Below are 14,426 nucleotides of genomic sequence, written 5' to 3'. Positions count from 1 at the left end.
TCTGACAATGCCCCCTCGTCAGCACGTGCCTCTGCCCGGCAGGTTAGGTGTATGAAAAAAATTAAGTTCAGAGCCCGAATAGCTCAGTCGGTAGAGCATCAGACTTTTAATCTGAGGGTCCAGGCTTCAAGTCCCTGTTCGGGCGCTGCTTTAATGTTCACCTTCCTTCAGTAGGCAGTCTCTCAATACTTGCATTGTGTCAGATTTAAAAATGGTTTTACTGCGACAGCATACCATGCGATTATCTGTGGACAGCTCCCCGCTTACAAAAGCATACAAACATTTTCCAACCAATTAGAGGAGTCACGAAAGTCAGAAATAGCCATCAAATTAATCACTTACCTTTGAAGATTTTCATCTGGTTGCAGTCACAAGAGTCCCAGCTACACAATAAATGTTTGTTTTGTTCGATAAAGTCCCTCTTTATATCCCAAAAACTCTGTTTTGTTGGCGCGTTGTGTTCAGTAATCCACTGGCTCAAAGGCGGTCAAAACACGCAGACGAATACGTCCGAATAGTACCAGTAAAGTTTGTTGAAACATGTCAAATGATTTTTATAATTAATCCTCAGGTTGTCAATTGTCTAAATACTCGATAATATTTCAACCGGACAATAGCGTATTCAATAGAAAGGAAAAACAACGAAGGGCGCGCACTTGGTCATGCGCTCAAACCAGCACTGCATGCTTCCTCAGTCCACTGACAGAAGGTCTCATTCTTCTTCATTTTTCAGAAAACAAGCCTTAAACAATGTCTAAAGACTGTTGACATCTAGTGGAAGCCATAGGAACTGCAATCTGGGTCCTAACCCATTAGAAACTCAATAGGCATTCAATTGAAAACTTCCCACATCAAAAGAAATCCCACTTCCCGGATGGATTTTCCTCAGATTTTCACCTGCCATATCAGTTCTGTTATACTCACAGACATCATTTGAACGGTTTTGGAAACTTTAGAGTGTGTTCTATCCAAATCTACCAATTCTATGCATATCCTAGCATCTGGGCCTGAGTAACAGGCATTTAACTTTGGGCACGCTTTTCATCCAGACGTCGAAATACTTCCCCCAAGCCATAAGAAGTTAAAATCTGTGTTCGAAGACTGATTTAACTCTGTCAATCAATCACACAGCATCATCTGATCTGGGAATTTGCAGTGTGCCAGGCTTTTATGAGAGACAATTGTGATCTACAACAGCATTGGTTTGGTTGTTTTTTCATTTGAGATTTGTACTGTAGGCCACATTGGTACTTGTGCTGACTCATTGACTTCGCTGTTTAAAGAAGGTAGAGATTGCACACATTAAAAACCCTGACCACGACGTGATTTGAACACGCAACCTTCTGATCTGGAGTCAGACGCGCTACCATTGCGCCACGAGGTCTTGGACATATTGCATCTTTGGAGGGGATGCCTAGTTCAGATTTCGTTGACTGTATCATTTGAAATGGAGGCCTGGTTCTCTGGGGAAATGTACCATCTGACAATGCCCCCTCGTCAGCACGTGCCTCTGCCCGGCAGGTTAGGTGTATGAAAAAAATTAAGTTCAGAGCCCGAATAGCTCAGTCGGTAGAGCATCAGACTTTTAATCTGAGGGTCCAGGCTTCAAGTCCCTGTTCGGGCGCTGCTTTAATGTTCACCTTCCTTCAGTAGGCAGTCTCTCAATACTTGCATTGTGTCAGATTTAAAAATGGTTTTACTGCGACAGCATACCATGCGATTATCTGTGGACAGCTCCCCGCTTACAAAAGCATACAAACATTTTCCAACCAATTAGAGGAGTCACGAAAGTCAGAAATAGCCATCAAATTAATCACTTACCTTTGAAGATTTTCATCTGGTTGCAGTCACAAGAGTCCCAGCTACACAATAAATGTTTGTTTTGTTCGATAAAGTCCCTCTTTATATCCCAAAAACTCTGTTTTGTTGGCGCGTTGTGTTCAGTAATCCACTGGCTCAAAGGCGGTCAAAACACGCAGACGAATACGTCCGAATAGTACCAGTAAAGTTTGTTGAAACATGTCAAATGATTTTTATAATTAATCCTCAGGTTGTCAATTGTCTAAATACTCGATAATATTTCAACCGGACAATAGCGTATTCAATAGAAAGGAAAAACAACGAAGGGCGCGCACTTGGTCATGCGCTCAAACCAGCACTGCATGCTTCCTCAGTCCACTGACAGAAGGTCTCATTCTTCTTCATTTTTCAGAAAACAAGCCTTAAACAATGTCTAAAGACTGTTGACATCTAGTGGAAGCCATAGGAACTGCAATCTGGGTCCTAACCCATTAGAAACTCAATAGGCATTCAATTGAAAACTTCCCACATCAAAAGAAATCCCACTTCCCGGATGGATTTTCCTCAGATTTTCACCTGCCATATCAGTTCTGTTATACTCACAGACATCATTTGAACGGTTTTGGAAACTTTAGAGTGTGTTCTATCCAAATCTACCAATTCTATGCATATCCTAGCATCTGGGCCTGAGTAACAGGCATTTAACTTTGGGCACGCTTTTCATCCAGACGTCGAAATACTTCCCCCAAGCCATAAGAAGTTAAAATCTGTGTTCGAAGACTGATTTAAGTCTGTCAATCAATCACACAGCATCATCTGATCTGGGAATTTGCAGTGTGCCAGGCTTTTATGAGAGACAATTGTCATCTACAACAGCATTGGTTTGGTTGTTTTTTCATTTGAGATTTGTACTGTACGCCACATTGGTACTTGTGCTGACTCATTGACTTCGCTGTTTAAAGAAGGTAGAGATTGCACACATTAAAAACCCTGACCACGACGTGATTTGAACACGCAACCTTCTGATCTGGAGTCAGACGCGCTACCGTTGCGCCACGAGGTCTTGGACATATTGCATCTTTGGAGGGGATGCCTAGTTCAGATTTCGTTGACTGTATCATTTGAAATGGAGGCCTGGTTCTCTGGGGAAATGTACCATCTGACAATGCCCCCTCGTCAGCACATGCCTCTGCCCGGCAGGTTAGGTGTATGAAAAAAAGTAAGTTCAGAGCCCGAATAGCTCAGTCGGTAGAGCATCAGACTTTTAATCTGAGGGTCCAGGGTTCAAGTCCCTGTTCGGGCGCTGCTTTAATGTTCACCTTCCTTCAGTAGGCAGTCTCTCAATACTTGCATTGTGTCAGATTTAAGATGGTTTTACTGCGACAGCATACCATGCGATTATCTGTGGACAGCTCCCCGCTTACAAAAGCATACAAACATTTTCCAACCAATTAGAGGAGTCACGAAAGTCAGAAATAGCCATCAAATTAATCACTTACCTTTGAAGATTTTCATCTGGTTGCAGTCACAAGAGTCCCAGCTACACAATAAATGTTTGTTTTGTTCGATAAAGTCCCTCTTTATATCCCAAAAACTCTGTTTTGTTGGCGCGTTGTGTTCAGTAATCCACTGGCTCAAAGGTGGTCAAAACACGCAGACGAATACGTCCGAATAGTACCAGTAAAGTTTGTTGAAACATGTCAAACGATTTTTATAATTAATCCTCAGGTTGTCAATTGTCTAAATACTCGATAATATTTCAACCGGACAATAGCGTATTCAATAGAAAGGAAAAACAACGAAGGGCGCGCACTTGGTCATGCGCTCAAACCAGCACTGCATGCTTCCTCAGTCCACTGACAGAAGGTCTCATTCTTCTTCATTTTTCAGAAAACAAGCCTTAAACAATGTCTAAAGACTGTTGACATCTAGTGGAAGCCATGGGAACTGCAATCTGGGTCCTAACCCATTAGAAACTCAATAGGCATTCAATTGAAAACTTCCCACATCAAAAGAAATCCCACTTCCCGGATGGATTTTCCTCAGATTTTCACCTGCCATATCAGTTCTGTTATACTCACAGACATCATTTGAACGGTTTTGGAAACTTTAGAGTGTGTTCTATCCAAATCTACCAATTCTATGCATATCCTAGCGTCTGGGCCTGAGTAACAGGCATTTAACTTTGGGCACGCTTTTCATCCAGACGTCGAAATACTTCCCCCAAGCCATAAGAAGTTAAAATCTGTGTTCGAAGACTGATTTAACTCTGTCAATCAATCACACAGCATCATCTGATCTGGGAATTTGCAGTGTGCCAGGCTTTTATGAGAGACAATTGTGATCTACAACAGCATTGGTTTGGTTGTTTTTTCATTTGAGATTTGTACTGTACGCCACATTGGTACTTGTGCTGACTCATTGACTTCGCTGTTTAAAGAAGGTAGAGATTGCACACATTAAAAACCCTGACCACGACGTGATTTGAACACGCAACCTTCTGATCTGGAGTCAGACGCGCTACCATTGCGCCACGAGGTCTTGGACATATTGCATCTTTGGAGGGGATGCCTAGTTCAGATTTCGTTGACTGTATCATTTGAAATGGAGGCCTGGTTCTCTGGGGAAATGTACCATCTGACAATGCCCCCTCGTCAGCACGTGCCTCTGCCCGGCAGGTTAGGTGTATGAAAAAAATTAAGTTCAGAGCCCGAATAGCTCAGTCGGTAGAGCATCAGACTTTTAATCTGAGGGTCCAGGCTTCAAGTCCCTGTTCGGGCGCTGCTTTAATGTTCACCTTCCTTCAGTAGGCAGTCTCTCAATACTTGCATTGTGTCAGATTTAAAAATGGTTTTACTGCGACAGCATACCATGCGATTATCTGTGGACAGCTCCCCGCTTACAAAAGCATACAAACATTTTCCAACCAATTAGAGGAGTCACGAAAGTCAGAAATAGCCATCAAATTAATCACTTACCTTTGAAGATTTTCATCTGGTTGCAGTCACAAGAGTCCCAGCTACACAATAAATGTTTGTTTTGTTCGATAAAGTCCCTCTTTATATCCCAAAAACTCTGTTTTGTTGGCGCGTTGTGTTCAGTAATCCACTGGCTCAAAGGCGGTCAAAACACGCAGACGAATACGTCCGAATAGTACCAGTAAAGTTTGTTGAAACATGTCAAATGATTTTTATAATTAATCCTCAGGTTGTCAATTGTCTAAATACTCGATAATATTTCAACCGGACAATAGCGTATTCAATAGAAAGGAAAAACAACGAAGGGCGCGCACTTGGTCATGCGCTCAAACCAGCACTGCATGCTTCCTCAGTCCACTGACAGAAGGTCTCATTCTTCTTCATTTTTCAGAAAACAAGCCTTAAACAATGTCTAAAGACTGTTGACATCTAGTGGAAGCCATAGGAACTGCAATCTGGGTCCTAACCCATTAGAAACTCAATAGGCATTCAATTGAAAACTTCCCACATCAAAAGAAATCCCACTTCCCGGATGGATTTTCCTCAGATTTTCACCTGCCATATCAGTTCTGTTATACTCACAGACATCATTTGAACGGTTTTGGAAACTTTAGAGTGTGTTCTATCCAAATCTACCAATTCTATGCATATCCTAGCATCTGGGCCTGAGTAACAGGCATTTAACTTTGGGCACGCTTTTCATCCAGACGTCGAAATACTTCCCCCAAGCCATAAGAAGTTAAAATCTGTGTTCGAAGACTGATTTAAGTCTGTCAATCAATCACACAGCATCATCTGATCTGGGAATTTGCAGTGTGCCAGGCTTTTATGAGAGACAATTGTCATCTACAACAGCATTGGTTTGGTTGTTTTTTCATTTGAGATTTGTACTGTACGCCACATTGGTACTTGTGCTGACTTCGCTGTTTAAAGAAGGTAGAGATTGCACACATTAAAAACCCTGACCACGACGTGATTTGAACACGCAACCTTCTGATCTGGAGTCAGACGCGCTACCATTGCGCCACGAGGTCTTGGACATATAGCATCTTTGGAGGGGATGCCTAGTTCAGATTTCGTTGACTGTATCATTTGAAATGGAGGCCTGGTTCTCTGGGGAAATGTACCATCTGACAATGCCCCCTCGTCAGCACGTGCCTCTGCCCGGCAGGTTAGGTGTATGAAAAAAATTAAGTTCAGAGCCCGAATAGCTCAGTCGGTAGAGCATCAGACTTTTAATCTGAGGGTCCAGGGTTCAAGTCCCTGTTCGGGCGCTGCTTTAATGTTCACCTTCCTTCAGTAGGCAGTCTCTCAATACTTGCATTGTGTCAGATTTAAAAATGGTTTTACTGCGACAGCATACCATGCCATTATCTGAGGACAGCTCCCCTCTTACAAAAGCATACAAACATTTTCCAACCAATTAGAGGAGTCACGAAAGTCAGAAATAGCCATCAAATTAATCACTTACCTTTGAAGATTTTCATCTGGTTGCAGTCACAAGAGTCCCAGCTACACAATAAATGTTTGTTTTGTTCGATAAAGTCCCTCTTTATATCCCAAAAACTCTGTTTTGTTGGCGTGTTGTGTTCAGTAATCCACTGGCTCAAAGGCGGTCAAAACACGCAGACGAATACGTCCGAATAGTACCAGTAAAGTTTGTTGAAACATGTCAAATGATTTTTATAATTAATCCTCAGGTTGTCAATTGTCTAAATACTCGATAATATTTGAACCGGACAATAGCGTATTCAATAGAAAGGAAAAACAACGAAGGGCGCGCACTTGGTCATGCGCTCAAACCAGCACTGCATGCTTCCTCAGTCCACTGACAGAAGGTCTCATTCTTCTTCATTTTTCAGAAAACAAGCCTTAAACAATGTCTAAAGACTGTTGACATCTAGTGGAAGCCATAGGAACTGCAATCTGGGTCCTAACCCATTAGAAACTCAATAGGCATTCAATTGAAAACTTCCCACATCAAAAGAAATCCCACTTCCCGGATGGATTTTCCTCAGATTTTCACCTGCCATATCAGTTCTGTTATACTCACAGACATCATTTGAACGGTTTTGGAAACTTTAGAGTGTGTTCTATCCAAATCTACCAATTCTATGCATATCCTAGCATCTGGGCCTGAGTAACAGGCATTTAACTTTGGGCACGCTTTTCATCCAGACGTCGAAATACTTCCCCCAAGCCATAAGAAGTTAAAATCTGTGTTCGAAGACTGATTTAAGTCTGTCAATCAATCACACAGCATCATCTGATCTGGGAATTTGCAGTGTGCCAGGCTTTTATGAGAGACAATTGTCATCTACAACAGCATTGGTTTGGTTGTTTTTTCATTTGAGATTTGTACTGTACGCCACATTGGTACTTGTGCTGACTCATTGACTTCGCTGTTTAAAGAAGGTAGAGATTGCACACATTAAAAACCCTGACCACGACGTGATTTGAACACGCAACCTTCTGATCTGGAGTCAGACGCGCTACCATTGCGGCACGAGGTCTTGGACATATTGCATCTTTGGAGGGGATGCCTAGTTCAGATTTCGTTGACTGTATCATTTGAAATGGAGGCCTGGTTCTCTGGGGAAATGTACCATCTGACAATGCCCCCTCGTCAGCACGTGCCTCTGCCCGGCAGGTTAGGTGTATGAAAAAAATTAAGTTCAGAGCCCGAATAGCTCAGTCGGTAGAGCATCAGACTTTTAATCTGAGGGTCCAGGCTTCAAGTCCCTGTTCGGGCGCTGCTTTAATGTTCACCTTCCTTCAGTAGGCAGTCTCTCAATACTTGCATTGTGTCAGATTTAAAAATGGTTTTACTGCGACAGCATACCATGCGATTATCTGTGGACAGCTCCCCGCTTACAAAAGCATACAAACATTTTCCAACCAATTAGAGGACTCACGAAAGTCAGAAATAGCCATCAAATTAATCACTTACCTTTGAAGATTTTCATCTGGTTGCAGTCACAAGAGTCCCAGCTACACAATAAATGTTTGTTTTGTTCGATAAAGTCCCTCTTTATATCCCAAAAACTCTGTTTTGTTGGCGCGTTGTGTTCAGTAATCCACTGGCTCAAAGGCGGTCAAAACACGCAGACGAATACGTCCGAATAGTACCAGTAAAGTTTGTTGAAACATGTCAAATGATTTTTATAATTAATCCTCAGGTTGTCAATTGTCTAAATACTCGATAATATTTCAACCGGACAATAGCGTATTCAATAGAAAGGAAAAACAACGAAGGGCGCGCACTTGGTCATGCGCTCAAACCAGCACTGCATGCTTCCTCAGTCCACTGACAGAAGGTCTCATTCTTCTTCATTTTTCAGAAAACAAGCCTTAAACAATGTCTAAAGACTGTTGACATCTAGTGGAAGCCATGGGAACTGCAATCTGGGTCCTAACCCATTAGAAACTCAATAGGCATTCAATTGAAAACTTCCCACATCAAAAGAAATCCCACTTCCCGGATGGATTTTCCTCAGATTTTCACCTGCCATATCAGTTCTGTTATACTCACAGACATCATTTGAACGGTTTTGGAAACTTTAGAGTGTGTTCTATCCAAATCTACCAATTCCATGCATATCCTAGCGTCTGGGCCTGAGTAACAGGCATTTAACTTTGGGCACGCTTTTCATCCAGACGTCGAAATACTTCCCCCAAGCCATAAGAAGTTAAAATCTGTGTTCGAAGACTGATTTAACTCTGTCAATCAATCACACAGCATCATCTGATCTGGGAATTTGCAGTGTGCCAGGCTTTTATGAGACAATTGTCATCTACAACAGCATTGGTTTGGTTGTTTTTTCATTTGAGATTTGTACTGTACGCCACATTGGTACTTGTGCTGACTCATTGACTTCGCTGTTTAAAGAAGGTAGAGGTTGCACACATTAAAAACCCTGACCACGACGTGATTTGAACACGCAACCTTCTGATCTGGAGTCAGACGCGCTACCTTTGCGTCACGAGGTCTTGGACATATTGCATCTTTGGAGGGGATGCCTAGTTCAGATTTCGTTGACTGTATCATTTGGAATGGAGGCCTGGTTCTCTGGGGAAATGTACCCTCTGACAATGCCCCCTCGTCAGCACATGCCTCTGCCCGGCAGGTTAGGTGTATGAAAAAAAGTAACTTCAGAGCCCGAATAGCTCAGTCGGTAGAGCATCAGACTTTTAATCTGAGGGTCCAGGGTTCAAGTCCCTATTCGGGCGCTGCTTTAATGTTCACCTTCCTTCAGTAGGCAGTCTCTCAATACTTGCATTGTGTCAGATTTAAAAATGGTTTTACTGCGACAGCATACCATGCGATTATCTGAGGACAGCTCCCCGCTTACAAAAGCATACAAACATTTTCCAACCAATTAGAGGACTCACGAAAGTCAGAAATAGCCATCAAATTAATCACTTACCTTTGAAGATTTTCATCTGGTTGCAGTCACAAGAGTCCCAGCTACACAATAAATCTTTGTTTTGTTCGATAAAGTCCCTCTTTATATCCCAAAAACTCTGTTTTGTTGGCGCGTTGTGTTCAGTAATCCACTGGCTCAAAGGCGGTCAAAACACGCAGACGAATACGTCCGAATAGTACCAGTAAAGTTTGTTGAAACATGTCAAATGATTTTTATAATTAATCCTCAGGTTGTCAATTGTCTAAATACTCGATAATATTTCAACCGGACAATAGCGTATTCAATAGAAAGGAAAAACAACGAAGGGCGCGCACTTGGTCATGCGCTCAAACCAGCACTGCATGCTTCCTCAGTCCACTGACAGAAGGTCTCATTCTTCTTCATTTTTCAGAAAACAAGCCTTAAACAATGTCTAAAGACTGTTGACATCTAGTGGAAGCCATGGGAACTGCAATCTGGGTCCTAACCCATTAGAAACTCAATAGGCATTCAATTGAAAACTTCCCACATCAAAAGAAATCCCACTTCCCGGATGGATTTTCCTCAGATTTTCACCTGCCATATCAGTTCTGTTATACTCACAGACATCATTTGAACGGTTTTGGAAACTTTAGAGTGTGTTCTATCCAAATCTACCAATTCTATGCATATCCTAGCGTCTGGGCCTGAGTAACAGGCATTTAACTTTGGGCACGCTTTTCATCCAGACGTCGAAATACTTCCCCCAAGCCATAAGAAGTTAAAATCTGTGTTCGAAGACTGATTTAACTCTGTCAATCAATCACACAGCATCATCTGATCTGGGAATTTGCAGTGTGCCAGGCTTTTATGAGAGACAATTGTGATCTACAACAGCATTGGTTTGGTTGTTTTTTCATTTGAGATTTGTACTGTACGCCACATTGGTACTTGTGCTGACTCATTGACTTCGCTGTTTAAAGAAGGTAGAGATTGCACACATTAAAAACCCTGACCACGACGTGATTTGAACACGCAACCTTCTGATCTGGAGTCAGACGCGCTACCGTTGCGCCACGAGGTCTTGGACATATTGCATCTTTGGAGGGGATGCCTAGTTCAGATTTCGTTGACTGTATCATTTGGAATGGAGGCCTGGTTCTCTGGGTAAATGTACCATCTGACAATGCCCCCTCGTCAGCACATGCCTCTGCCCGGCAGGTTAGGTGTATGAAAAAAAGTAAATTCAGAGCCCGAATAGCTCAGTCGGTAGAGCATCAGACTTTTAATCTGAGGGTCCAGGGTTCAAGTCCCTGTTTGGGCGCTGCTTTAATGTTCACCTTCCTTCAGTAGGCAGTCTCTCAATACTTGCATTGTGTCAGATTTAAAAATGGCTTTACTGCGACAGCATACCATGCGATTATCTGAGGACAGCTCCCCGCTTACAAAAGCATACAAACATTTTCCAACCAATTAGAGGACTCACGAAAGTCAGAAATAGCCATCAAATTAATCACTTACCTTTGAAGATTTTCATCTGGTTGCAGTCACAAGAGTCCCAGCTACACAATAAATGTTTGTTTTGTTCGATAAAGTCCCTCTTTATATCCCAAAAACTCTGTTTTGTTGGCGCGTTGTGTTCAGTAATCCACTGGCTCAAAGGCGGTCAAAACACGCAGACGAATACGTCCGAATAGTACCAGTAAAGTTTGTTGAAACATGTCAAATGATTTTTATAATTAATCCTCAGGTTGTCAATTGTCTAAATACTCGATAATATTTCAACCGGACAATAGCGTATTCAATAGAAAGGAAAAACAACGAAGGGCGCGCACTTGGTCATGCGCTCAAACCAGCACTGCATGCTTCCTCAGTCCACTGACAGAAGGTCTCATTCTTCTTCATTTTTCAGAAAACAAGCCTTAAACAATGTCTAAAGACGGTTGACATCTAGTGGAAGCCATGGGAACTGCAATCTGGGTCCTAACCCATTAGAAACTCAATAGGCATTCAATTGAAAACTTCCCACATCAAAAGAAATCCCACTTCCCGGATGGATTTTCCTCAGATTTTCACCTGCCATATCAGTTCTGTTATACTCACAGACATCATTTGAACGGTTTTGGAAACTTTAGAGTGTGTTCTATCCAAATCTACCAATTCTATGCATATCCTAGCGTCTGGGCCTGAGTAACAGGCATTTAACTTTGGGCACGCTTTTCATCCAGACGTCGAAATACTTCCCCCAAGCCATAAGAAGTTAAAATCTGTGTTCAAAGACTGATTTAAGTCTGTCAATCAATCACACAGCATCATCTGATCTGGGAATTTGCAGTGTGCCAGGCTTTTATGAGAGACAATTGTCATCTACAACAGCATTGGTTTGGTTGTTTTTTCATTTGAGATTTGTACTGTACGCCACATTGGTACTTGTGCTGACTCATTGACTTCGCTGTTTAAAGAAGGTAGAGATTGCACACATTAAAAACCCTGACCACGACGTGATTTGAACATGCAACCTTCTGATCTGGAGTCAGACACGCTACCGTTGCGCCACGAGATCTTGGACATATTGTATCTTTGGAGGGGATGCCTAGTTCAGATTTCGTTGACTGTATCATTTGAAATGGAGGCCTGGTTCTCTGGGGAAATGTACCATCTGACAATGCCCCCTCGTCAGCACGTGCCTCTGGTTAGGTGTATGAAGGTTAGGTGTATGAAAAAAAGTAAGTTCAGAGCCCGAATAGCTCAGTCGGTAGAGCATCAGACTTTTAATCTGAGGGTCCAGGGTTCAAGTCCCTGTTCGGGCGCTGCTTTAATGTTCACCTTCCTTCAGTAGGCAGTCTCTCAATACTTGCATTGTGTCAGATTTAAAAATGGTTTTACTGCGACAGCATACCATGCGATTATCTGAGGACAGCTCCCCGCTTACAAAAGCATACAAACATTTTCCAACCAATTAGATGAGTCACGAAAGTCAGAAATAGCCATCAAATTAATCACTTACCTTTGAAGATTTTCATCTGGTTGCAGTCACAAGAGTCCCAGCTACACAATAAATGTTTGTTTTGTTCGATAAAGTCCCTCTTTATATCCCAAAAACTCTGTTTTGTTGGCGCGTTGTGTTCAGTAATCCACTGGCTCAAAGGCGGTCAAAACACGCAGACGAATACGTCCGAATAGTACCAGTAAAGTTTGTTGAAACATGTCAAATGATTTTTATAATTAATCCTCAGGTTGTCAATTGTCTAAATACTCGATAATATTTGAACCGGACAATAGCGTATTCAATAGAAAGGAAAAACAACGAAGGGCGCGCACTTGGTCATGCGCTCAAACCAGCACTGCATGCTTCCTCAGTCCACTGACAGAAGGTCTCATTCTTCTTCATTTTTCAGAAAACAAGCCTTAAACAATGTCTAAAGACTGTTGACATCTAGTGGAAGCCATGGGAACTGCAATCTGGGTCCTAACCCATTAGAAACTCAATAGGCATTCAATTGAAAACTTCCCACATCAAAAGAAATCCCACTTCCCGGATGGATTTTCCTCAGATTTTCACCTGCCATATCAGTTCTGTTATACTCACAGACATCATTTGAACGGTTTTGGAAACTTTAGAGTGTGTTCTATCCAAATCTACCAATTCTATGCATATCCTAGCGTCTGGGCCTGAGTAACAGGCATTTAACTTTGGGCACGCTTTTCATCCAGACGTCGAAATACTTCCCCCAAGCCATAAGAAGTTAAAATCTGTGTTCGAAGACTGATTTAACTCTGTCAATCAATCACACAGCATCATCTGATCTGGGAATTTGCAGTGTGCCAGGCTTTTATGAGAGACAATTGTGATCTACAACAGCATTGGTTTGGTTGTTTTTTCATTTGAGATTTGTACTGTACGCCACATTGGTACTTGTGCTGACTCATTGACTTCGCTGTTTAAAGAAGGTAGAGATTGCACACATTAAAAACCCTGATCTGGAGTCAGACGCGCTACCGTTGCGCCACGAGGTCTTGGACATATTGCATCTTTGGAGGGGATGCCTAGTTCAGATTTCGTTGACTGTATCATTTGGAATGGAGGCCTGGTTCTCTGGGTAAATGTACCATCTGACAATGCCCCCTCGTCAGCACATGCCTCTGCCCGGCAGGTTAGGTGTATGAAAAAAAGTAAATTCAGAGCCCGAATAGCTCAGTCGGTAGAGCATCAGACTTTTAATCTGAGGGTCCAGGGTTCAAGTCCCTGTTTGGGCGCTGCTTTAATGTTCACCTTCCTTCAGTAGGCAGTCTCTCAATACTTGCATTGTGTCAGATTTAAAAATGGCTTTACTGCGACAGCATACCATGCGATTATCTGAGGACAGCGCCCCGCTTACAAAAGCATACAAACATTTTCCAACCAATTAGAGGACTCACGAAAGTCAGAAATAGCCATCAAATTAATCACTTACCTTTGAAGATTTTCATCTGGTTGCAGTCACAAGAGTCCCAGCTACACAATAAATGTTTGTTTTGTTCGATAAAGTCCCTCTTTATATCCCAAAAACTCTGTTTTGTTGGCGCGTTGTGTTCAGTAATCCACTGGCTCAAAGGCGGTCAAAACACGCAGACGAATACGTCCGAATAGTACCAGTAAAGTTTGTTGAAACATGTCAAATGATTTTTATAATTAATCCTCAGGTTGTCAATTGTCTAAATACTCGATAATATTTCAACCGGACAATAGCGTATTCAATAGAAAGGAAAAACAACGAAGGGCGCGCACTTGGTCATGCGCTCAAACCAGCACTGCATGCTTCCTCAGTCCACTGACAGAAGGTCTCATTCTTCTTCATTTTTCAGAAAACAAGCCTTAAACAATGTCTAAAGACGGTTGACATCTAGTGGAAGCCATGGGAACTGCAATCTGGGTCCTAACCCATTAGAAACTCAATAGGCATTCAATTGAAAACTTCCCACATCAAAAGAAATCCCACTTCCCGGATGGATTTTCCTCAGATTTTCACCTGCCATATCAGTTCTGTTATACTCACAGACATCATTTGAACGGTTTTGGAAACTTTAGAGTGTGTTCTATCCAAATCTACCAATTATATGCATATCCTAGCGTCTGGGCCTGAGTAACAGGCATTTAACTTTGGGCACGCTTTTCATCCAGACGTCGAAATACTTCCCCCAAGCCATAAGAAGTTAAAATCTGTGTTCAAAGACTGATTTAAGTCTGTCAATCAATCACACAGCATCATCTGATCTGGGAATT

The 14,426-nt window shown here is 42.2% G+C and overlaps 18 non-coding genes across 18 annotated transcripts; 10 read left to right on the top strand and 8 right to left on the bottom strand.

Moving 5' to 3' along the window:
* The first annotated feature begins 72 nt into the window (after positions 1-72).
* trnak-uuu (transfer RNA lysine (anticodon UUU)) lies at positions 73-145 on the top strand. Its single transcript has one exon. It is a non-coding gene; the product is annotated as a tRNA-Lys (tRNA).
* Positions 146-1,312: 1,167 nt separating this feature from the next.
* trnaw-cca (transfer RNA tryptophan (anticodon CCA)) lies at positions 1,313-1,384 on the bottom strand. The gene has a single exon. It is a non-coding gene; the product is annotated as a tRNA-Trp (tRNA).
* Positions 1,385-1,551: 167 nt separating this feature from the next.
* On the top strand, positions 1,552-1,624 carry trnak-uuu (transfer RNA lysine (anticodon UUU)). Its single transcript has one exon. It is a non-coding gene; the product is annotated as a tRNA-Lys (tRNA).
* A 1,167-nt stretch (positions 1,625-2,791) lies between these two features.
* Positions 2,792-2,863, bottom strand: trnaw-cca (transfer RNA tryptophan (anticodon CCA)). Its single transcript has one exon. It is a non-coding gene; the product is annotated as a tRNA-Trp (tRNA).
* Positions 2,864-3,030: 167 nt separating this feature from the next.
* On the top strand, positions 3,031-3,103 carry trnak-uuu (transfer RNA lysine (anticodon UUU)). The gene has a single exon. It is a non-coding gene; the product is annotated as a tRNA-Lys (tRNA).
* A 1,166-nt stretch (positions 3,104-4,269) lies between these two features.
* Positions 4,270-4,341, bottom strand: trnaw-cca (transfer RNA tryptophan (anticodon CCA)). Its single transcript has one exon. It is a non-coding gene; the product is annotated as a tRNA-Trp (tRNA).
* A 167-nt stretch (positions 4,342-4,508) lies between these two features.
* trnak-uuu (transfer RNA lysine (anticodon UUU)) lies at positions 4,509-4,581 on the top strand. Its single transcript has one exon. It is a non-coding gene; the product is annotated as a tRNA-Lys (tRNA).
* Positions 4,582-5,740: 1,159 nt separating this feature from the next.
* On the bottom strand, positions 5,741-5,812 carry trnaw-cca (transfer RNA tryptophan (anticodon CCA)). The gene has a single exon. It is a non-coding gene; the product is annotated as a tRNA-Trp (tRNA).
* Positions 5,813-5,979: 167 nt separating this feature from the next.
* trnak-uuu (transfer RNA lysine (anticodon UUU)) lies at positions 5,980-6,052 on the top strand. The gene has a single exon. It is a non-coding gene; the product is annotated as a tRNA-Lys (tRNA).
* Positions 6,053-7,219: 1,167 nt separating this feature from the next.
* On the bottom strand, positions 7,220-7,291 carry trnaw-cca (transfer RNA tryptophan (anticodon CCA)). The gene has a single exon. It is a non-coding gene; the product is annotated as a tRNA-Trp (tRNA).
* Positions 7,292-7,458: 167 nt separating this feature from the next.
* On the top strand, positions 7,459-7,531 carry trnak-uuu (transfer RNA lysine (anticodon UUU)). Its single transcript has one exon. It is a non-coding gene; the product is annotated as a tRNA-Lys (tRNA).
* Positions 7,532-8,696: 1,165 nt separating this feature from the next.
* On the bottom strand, positions 8,697-8,768 carry trnaw-cca (transfer RNA tryptophan (anticodon CCA)). Its single transcript has one exon. It is a non-coding gene; the product is annotated as a tRNA-Trp (tRNA).
* Positions 8,769-8,935: 167 nt separating this feature from the next.
* Positions 8,936-9,008, top strand: trnak-uuu (transfer RNA lysine (anticodon UUU)). The gene has a single exon. It is a non-coding gene; the product is annotated as a tRNA-Lys (tRNA).
* A 1,167-nt stretch (positions 9,009-10,175) lies between these two features.
* Positions 10,176-10,247, bottom strand: trnaw-cca (transfer RNA tryptophan (anticodon CCA)). The gene has a single exon. It is a non-coding gene; the product is annotated as a tRNA-Trp (tRNA).
* Positions 10,248-10,414: 167 nt separating this feature from the next.
* Positions 10,415-10,487, top strand: trnak-uuu (transfer RNA lysine (anticodon UUU)). The gene has a single exon. It is a non-coding gene; the product is annotated as a tRNA-Lys (tRNA).
* A 1,167-nt stretch (positions 10,488-11,654) lies between these two features.
* Positions 11,655-11,726, bottom strand: trnaw-cca (transfer RNA tryptophan (anticodon CCA)). The gene has a single exon. It is a non-coding gene; the product is annotated as a tRNA-Trp (tRNA).
* Positions 11,727-11,900: 174 nt separating this feature from the next.
* On the top strand, positions 11,901-11,973 carry trnak-uuu (transfer RNA lysine (anticodon UUU)). The gene has a single exon. It is a non-coding gene; the product is annotated as a tRNA-Lys (tRNA).
* A 1,374-nt stretch (positions 11,974-13,347) lies between these two features.
* trnak-uuu (transfer RNA lysine (anticodon UUU)) lies at positions 13,348-13,420 on the top strand. Its single transcript has one exon. It is a non-coding gene; the product is annotated as a tRNA-Lys (tRNA).
* Positions 13,421-14,426: the final 1,006 nt, after the last annotated feature.

This window comes from Salmo salar, chromosome 03 (genome assembly GCF_965601325.2).
Source record: "Salmo salar chromosome 03, fSalSal1, whole genome shotgun sequence".
Classification (NCBI taxonomy): Eukaryota; Metazoa; Chordata; class Actinopteri; order Salmoniformes; family Salmonidae; genus Salmo; species Salmo salar.
This window is presented reverse-complemented; position numbering and strand designations above follow the sequence as displayed.